This window comes from Berghia stephanieae, chromosome 4 (genome assembly GCF_034508935.2).
Source record: "Berghia stephanieae isolate SIO BIC M18660-M18661 chromosome 4, UCSD_Bste_1.3, whole genome shotgun sequence".
Classification (NCBI taxonomy): domain Eukaryota; kingdom Metazoa; phylum Mollusca; class Gastropoda; order Nudibranchia; family Aeolidiidae; genus Berghia; species Berghia stephanieae.
The window spans coordinates 61,874,734-61,882,233 of NC_088363.1; the positions used below are offsets into that span (position 1 = coordinate 61,874,734).

Below are 7,500 nucleotides of genomic sequence, written 5' to 3' on the forward strand. Positions count from 1 at the left end.
TGATTGACTTTTTTGCATCTTTTTATATTATATATATATATATATATATATATATATATATATATATATATATATATATATATATATATAAGTATGTTTCTATTTCCCTTTCTGTCACCACATCGCATCATACACAGCTTTTTAGATTTTAATTTCTTGCATCAGAGCCGACTCTTAAATATTACATTTAAATAAGGAACTCGTGTCCGTGACGTTATAATATTATGATTATATAATTTTAGTGAATACTACTCCCACTGACGTTGAAGGCACAAGGCGTGACTGAGTCATCCTTCCCAGATTTTAACACATTATCTCACGATCATTAATTATTCCAATCATGCCACCCATATCACTATCAAATTTAAAAAAAAAAAAAAGAAGAAGAGGAAGAAGACCCCCCCCCCCCCCCCCAAAAAAAAAAAAAAAAAAAAAAAAAGAAAAGAAAAACACAGCAATAACAATCAATAACAATGATAAATTTCTAAATTCTAAACAATCATTGTCACTGACGTCGTTCCGAGTTGCATCTCTCTGTCCCCCGTGTCCTGCCGGCGGGCCACTGGCAGCCCATTACGCCGTGATGGCTGGGTTCTGTTTCATCGCTGTCAGCAGGGGAGGTAAATAGAGATTAGCACATGTTGGTCTCCAGAGAGCTGTATCCTGACGCCTCCAATTCCCAAATTAATGATGGTTGGTGTGTTATAAAAAATATATTCGATTATCATTCGTTTAAAACAATCCAAACATTCGGTGCCCCGAAATCGATATCATTGCCATCTCTATTCATTCTTCTTTTGCAACGAATTTAAAATCGAAGCGTTGTGGTTTTGAACCCCCGTCCAGATTTTGAGGTGTGTGTGTGTGTGTTTTTTTTTTCTTTTTCTCTTCTATCACAACGTTTCGTTTGTTTCAAATCTGTTTGCAATCACTAATTTAGTTGTTTAACTATGTTCATTCTTTTAAAAGTATAATCCTCGTTGAGATTTTTGGGCGGGCCATACATTGCGTTGAGTATTGCATACACATGTGTACAAAATAATCAGTTCGGAGAGCGACATGGCATCCTTCACTTCACATGATGTCTTATAACATGTAATTCATTTGAGAAAATAAATCATTTTTCATAATCATCAAACATTATTTTAAGCTCTGTCAATCTAGAAGAACGGGACTCTCGTGTTTCGAGGAGACATCTCGATGGAGAGGGTGCATGTGGAGTTTGGGTTTCAAGTGGTCTGAGCTCTGCTCAAATAAGCCAGTCTTGCATAAAACATCCCTTAAATGAGATTTGAAGAGACGTGGCAGTTTCAATTGAAGACAAAATGACATAGGAAAGCAATGGTGGTCTGACATTGTTATAATTTTTTTTTTTTTTTCATTTGTTTATTTGGAATGATATTCCTCAATCTGTGAGATTTTCGAGCTCTATAGATATTTTTTAAAAACTAAAGCAAAAAAAAAATAAAAAAAATTAAAAATTAAAAAAAAAAAAAAAAATATCTACATATCTTTTCAGAAAATATTTACTTAATTGAATTTCAAATGTATTGTATGTGACTTGTTTATTGATGATGTTTTTTATGCTCTAAATGTGTTGTTTATTTATTTTTTAATTTTAAAGTGCATTGAGGTTTCGACGAAAGGCGCTATAGAATATGCTTATTATTATTATTATTATTATTATTATTATTATTATTATTATTATTATTATTATTATTATTATTATTATTATTATTATTATTATTATTATTATTATTTTTTATATTATTATTAATATTATTATTATTATTATTATTATTATTATTATTATTATTATTATTATTATTATTATTATTATTATTATTATTATTATTATTATTATTATTATTATTATTATTACTACTACTATTATTGTTTGTTTGTTTTTCCATTTGTTTGTTTGTTGGTTTTTGTGTTTTCTTTTGGGGGTTTTTTTGCTCTGGTTATTTATTTTTTTATTTTTTTTATCTTTTATTTATTTTTTTTTTTTTTGGTTTTGGTTTTTTAAACATTTTATTACTTCTACATAAATGGCATTTGGCTTGTACTTCATCAGGAATTGGGATAAACTGCCCACAAAGAACGACAAGAGAGATGAGATACATCGACAAAATCAAGCGGTATGACATGTTTAGTGAATAATATTCACCGCATTTACAGCCGTCCCAGTTTGATATTGCAGGGTGACCAGATGGTCTTTACTCACATTCCCTAGACGCACTAGGATGTAAAATGAGCACCTGGCCGGTAACAACGTTGTGTCTGCCGAAAAATAAAAATTAAGATCGCCTTACAGGCGTCATGTCTCGTCCTACATGCTAAGTGATGTTGATGGCTTGGGAAGAAGCTAGAGACCCATCGTAAATCGCTTTGAGCACGTTTAGTGGATATTGCGCTATACATGTATAAGTTTTTGCTGCTGTTGTTTGTGTTGTTTTTTTTTTTTTTTTTTTGTTTTTTTTTTACGGTTTAAAAAGTCACGTTATCAATAAAGCCTCACGAAGATTACTTAGAAATATTTACAAAAACAGAAAAGAATTATTACTGAGAGTGAGCATGGGCAGACCAACGCACAAAACTATGAGAATTAAAAATTAAATTTCATCTTGCGCACCATACTAGAACAATCGCGAGATTCTATATTATTTGTTGATTTTATTTTTCGTGTTCTCTCTCTCTCTTTCTCTCTCTCTCTCTCTCTCTCTCTCTCTCTCTCTCTCTCTCTCTCTCTCTCTCTCTCTCCACCCCCCCCCCCTCCCCGCCAACCTTTTGTTTAGTATTGGAAGCGGTGTGAGGTGTGAACAAGGCAGTTAATTTGTAACGTAATATAAAGTGTCCCCGTTTCCTCCTTCACCGACTAGATTACATAGCAATAAAACACGAGTAGATTATGCCCCGCCCGATCCGCCAATAACTCGATAAAGATTCGGAATAATTACTATCAAATTACTCAGCAACAGCATTAGCGGCACGGCACGTGCTCGATATAGACAAATATATTACCACTCGTTAGCCATCGTTGCATATTCATAACGTTCTACGATTTCCACCATTTCATTAACAGTTCACGACAAACAAGTCGAAGCAATAACAGCTACAGTGAATGGAAGCAATGCTGCCAACTAACTTGATCTTTCGAGGCTGTGATTATAAAATGATACTGTAGATAGAAAAAAAACGTCATTCAGCTCTTTTTAATTTATATTTTGACAGCCTGTTCGTGATTAGATATCACTAAATAATATCAGTCAGAAATTAAGCATTTAAGGTTACACATAGTTTTATGTGTTGAAATGTTAAATTTGGTTTGCGGATTTTGTGAGTATTTTATTGATCCTCATAGCATCAATATATAATTTCTCACTTCAAATTCATTATACCGTCTTTTCCCTTTCCTCTCCAAGTAACCAACTGTCTCGATCTTGCATTATAATATAGATTTTGACATTTTAAAGTTTAATTTTTAAAACATAAGTTTTAAGAGTTTCTTAAACAGATTTCTTCTTCTTTTTTTTTCTTTTTTTTTTTTTTTTTTTTTTGGGGGGGGGGGGTGTAATAGTGAACATTTCATGAGTTTCATGGCAAGTCAAAGACGCAGTGAGTCACAATTTTCTAAATCAGCCTCTCTAATAAGCAAAAATACATCAGTTAGCGTTTTTCTGTTTCACTTGCCCCGATCATTTTCGTCGTATCAAAAATAGGGGACAACATAACGTTTTCCGATAAATTTCATTTGACATCACCAATTGCCACCGGTGGTTGGATCACACTCCAATACAAACCCAGGGATTTCGGGAATAAGAAATGCTTATTGACAGGGTTGTCGAATGCTAACAAATTCCGGAGGTCCACTTGTAACTGGTTTGGGGAAATCGGGCAAAAAAGGGGAAGGGTGTGGAGGGAGTGAGGGGGGAGGAGAAGGAACTCAGCTAGTAATCAATAAACGGAAACATCATATTTCTGCGCAAGAAATAAGAGACGTTAAGTCCTCTCTTGTCAATCGATCCGAGAGAAAACATAGTCCCTGGATAGACAACAACCCCAACACCCTATATCATTACGATTTCCTTTTGTTAGGCTTTTTTTTCTTCTTCGTCTTATTTCTTTTCCTTTACATCGTATACATCAATCCCTTTTAATCTTTCGTCAATATTTCTTCCGGGGTATCTAACATTCTCATCAAGCAGTAAAACGGTTCTATCCGATTTTATCTTTTCATACATTTCTGTTTGACGGTCTCAGTATACATCACAATCATTCGGCCATTACATCTACATATCATGCGATCCCTCGATATCCCCGTGTCAACAAGTTTCTTTGTTATTCAGAGACATTTCGATTTATTCCACCACTTCTTTTTTACTGTATTTATCCATTTTTCTCATCTTCTTTTCCTCATCCTCCCCCTACTCAGACTCCCTCCTCCTTAATCTCCCTGTTCCCAATTTCTACCCAATTTTTCTTCACATTTCTCCCATCGTTTGCCCCCTTGTTTCTCCCATGGTCTTTGCCATCTTTCTATTCATCTTCGTATTTAACCCAGAGGCATCTGAATCCACGACCAACTAAATCAAGATAATCGGTGACTTGTAATTAACCCAGGACGGACTACTATAATGGTACAGCTAGGGGGTAAAGACAAAAGATCCCAGCGTTCTTTATGAGTAACATTATATATTTTTTTTAGAATAATTACATAACTATTATAACAAAATTAATCTGTATAACAAGACGTAATACACGACATAACGATCAACTGATATTGCGCATAAAACCCGCTCATAAGTCGTTTGATACGGTAATGCAATCAAATATTTATCTTATTCCAAAGTAAGCTGATATATTCAAGAATAGGTCCAATAGGCTTTAACAGTCGTGACGTCACTTCCCTCGTCATGACGCATCGTAACTTAGGAACTGGTTCTAACTATCGCTATGTAGCGGACGCCCTTAAGAAATACTTCTCCGACGAGCATAAAAGTGTATCCAGAGGAGAAAAATCTGATCATGTTTTGACTTTTATACATTTTGATCACATGACATGTGAAAAAGTTCTAGCCAGCCTGAAGAATAAAAAGTACCGATTTTCTTTGACTAAAACCAAGCTGCTCGTTGCTGGACGGACGTGACATCAGACTATTGAATCCTATTGTATCAACAAAAATCAAAATCGAATAAATTTCAGTTATATTATCAGATAAATAAATTGAACAACCCCAAATTATGTGTATTGACTCGTCAACTTACACACCCTACAGCATTACCCTACTTAATACATGATATAGGTTTTTTTTTAATTATTTAAAATCTAAATTACTCCCATATTATGATATACCTAACACGGGGCTCCAACTTGAAAGCTAAATTTATTACTTCATTGAGATGTAATAAATGTTATCTTGTTTTAAATTAGAATGGTACTATTGTATTAACCTTCATTTTCTCATAATTATAATCATTGGATACAATATATTCAAACATTGTATAGATATGTCATTAGATAGTCAAAGCACACTTTTGTTTAGGCAAAGGTAAAACTCATTTAAATGTGGAGAGACATATCAGTGGATGATAAAAAGTCGCAGAATCGTTGCAAAGCTTGAAACGAGTAAAATACAGTAAAAAATTACCGTAAAGCCACAAAACTCGGCGTGTCTTGTTTTGTTTTATTTTGTTTTGTTTTTTGTTTTTTTTTTGTTTTTTTGTTGTTTTTTTTTTTGTTGTTTGCTTTTTTTTCTTGTTCTTGAAATTGATGATGTATGCATAATTTGTGTGAGGTAACAATAGCAAATTATAATATGATGTGGTAAAAAAATAAAACCGTATGACATTAAGAGTAGGGATACAAATGAGCGATGGAAGGGTAATTACTTTTCGATGCGTAGTAATACCACTTTAGATAGTGATCGATGGTATTCTACATCTTTTTAGGTACTAAAAATAAGAAGCAATGGTAAAATCATTGCTTTTTGATACCCAGAATTTGACCAGGGATACCTTAAGGGATTTTGTTTACATATCTTATTCATAACGAATCGCCCGTGTAACCTATGATCTCGAAACATCAAATACAAGATCCATTCTGAAATCTAAACATCCACGTCTAAATCGGGAGCATTATGAACTGGCCACATTCGTTTACCGACGGGTTTAGCTGGGATTTTCAGAAACGCGGAGATAGTGAACGGCCTATAATAATAATACAAATAAAAATAATAATCAAAACCGGCATTGCGAAGAGAGGTCGAGACAGGAGATCCGAAGGCGTTTGATATCAATGAGTATTGAATCTGGCAAAAAAATTAAGTAAGAGAAAAATAAATAAATAACAAATCCGCTTAGATTTGAGCTGATGAGGGTGAAGAAGTGACTCTTGGGAGCATGAACTGAGACTACGTGCTCAGACTTTTGGTCATGACAGACAAATAGAGAATTCTATCCAGGAAAATTACAGACAGTCTAAGAAGCATTATACTCGACTTGGCGAATGTCAATGGAAGGATCAGTGATAGTTAATAAGGTCGAATAAAGTTGGTATGGAGGTTGTAGATTGGCATGTCTATATTTCAGACTGGACGGAGACTTATGAGGTACAAACTATTTGCAAGAGATATTCTTTTCAATGTAAAAGACAAACCACCAAATAAGGTAAGAACATCAATTGAGTAGCTGATTTTCACAGACTGATAGAAAATGACATAACAATCTCAAACTGTCTTTTGGACTCCATAGAATCACTAGAGAAATTTGGACTTTCAAAACTCAGGGTTTTGTTTCATGAGACACAAAATACAAGTATTTTCCTCTTTGAATCAATTAACAAATGACAAAAAAAAATTGCGGCTTTCTTTGAATGGTGATAATGGGACTTTGCAAGTTTTGAAAGTCACTACTCAATTTAACTCTAAGGAATTTAGTACTTTGAGAATCGTCTCTCTTATCTGAAAGATTTTATAATATTATGAATAGATCCCAAGAGGTCAATTACTAAAGGAAAGAAAATAAAGTTCTGCTAATTTTGCTTTGGAATCATAATCTTGTTTCACTATTTAGATTTATCCTGTGCTTTATCGAAACCAATCAACATTGGATGAAACAATCAACCTTAATCTTAAAATTCAATTTAACATTAGATTCAATACAACATCGGAAGAAATCTCAAAAAGTCTAAAAATTAAAACAGTGGTATAAATCATAATAGAAACAATGAAAATCAGGCATGGCAAAAAAGCTCGATGCGTTATGGTTAGAATGAAATGATCATTGATTGAAATAATCGTCTGGTATATTTCAATAACTGGGATGGGCGATGTTCGAGTAATTACAATGACATTAAATAAATAGTAAAAATACATCGTTGACGATATTATAATGTATGTCATCTTTGATCTATCGTTGCCTACATCCTACCACCAACTCTCTCTCTCTCTCTCTCTCTCTCTCTCTCTCTCTCTCTCTCTCTCTCTCTCTCTCTTCTCT

The 7,500-nt window shown here is 33.6% G+C and overlaps 1 protein-coding gene across 1 annotated transcript in view; it reads right to left on the bottom strand.

Annotated features, from left to right (window-relative positions):
• LOC144970967 (ephrin type-B receptor 1-B-like) overlaps window positions 1-7,500 on the bottom strand; it is a 183,601-nt gene that overhangs the window by 82,592 nt on the left and 93,509 nt on the right.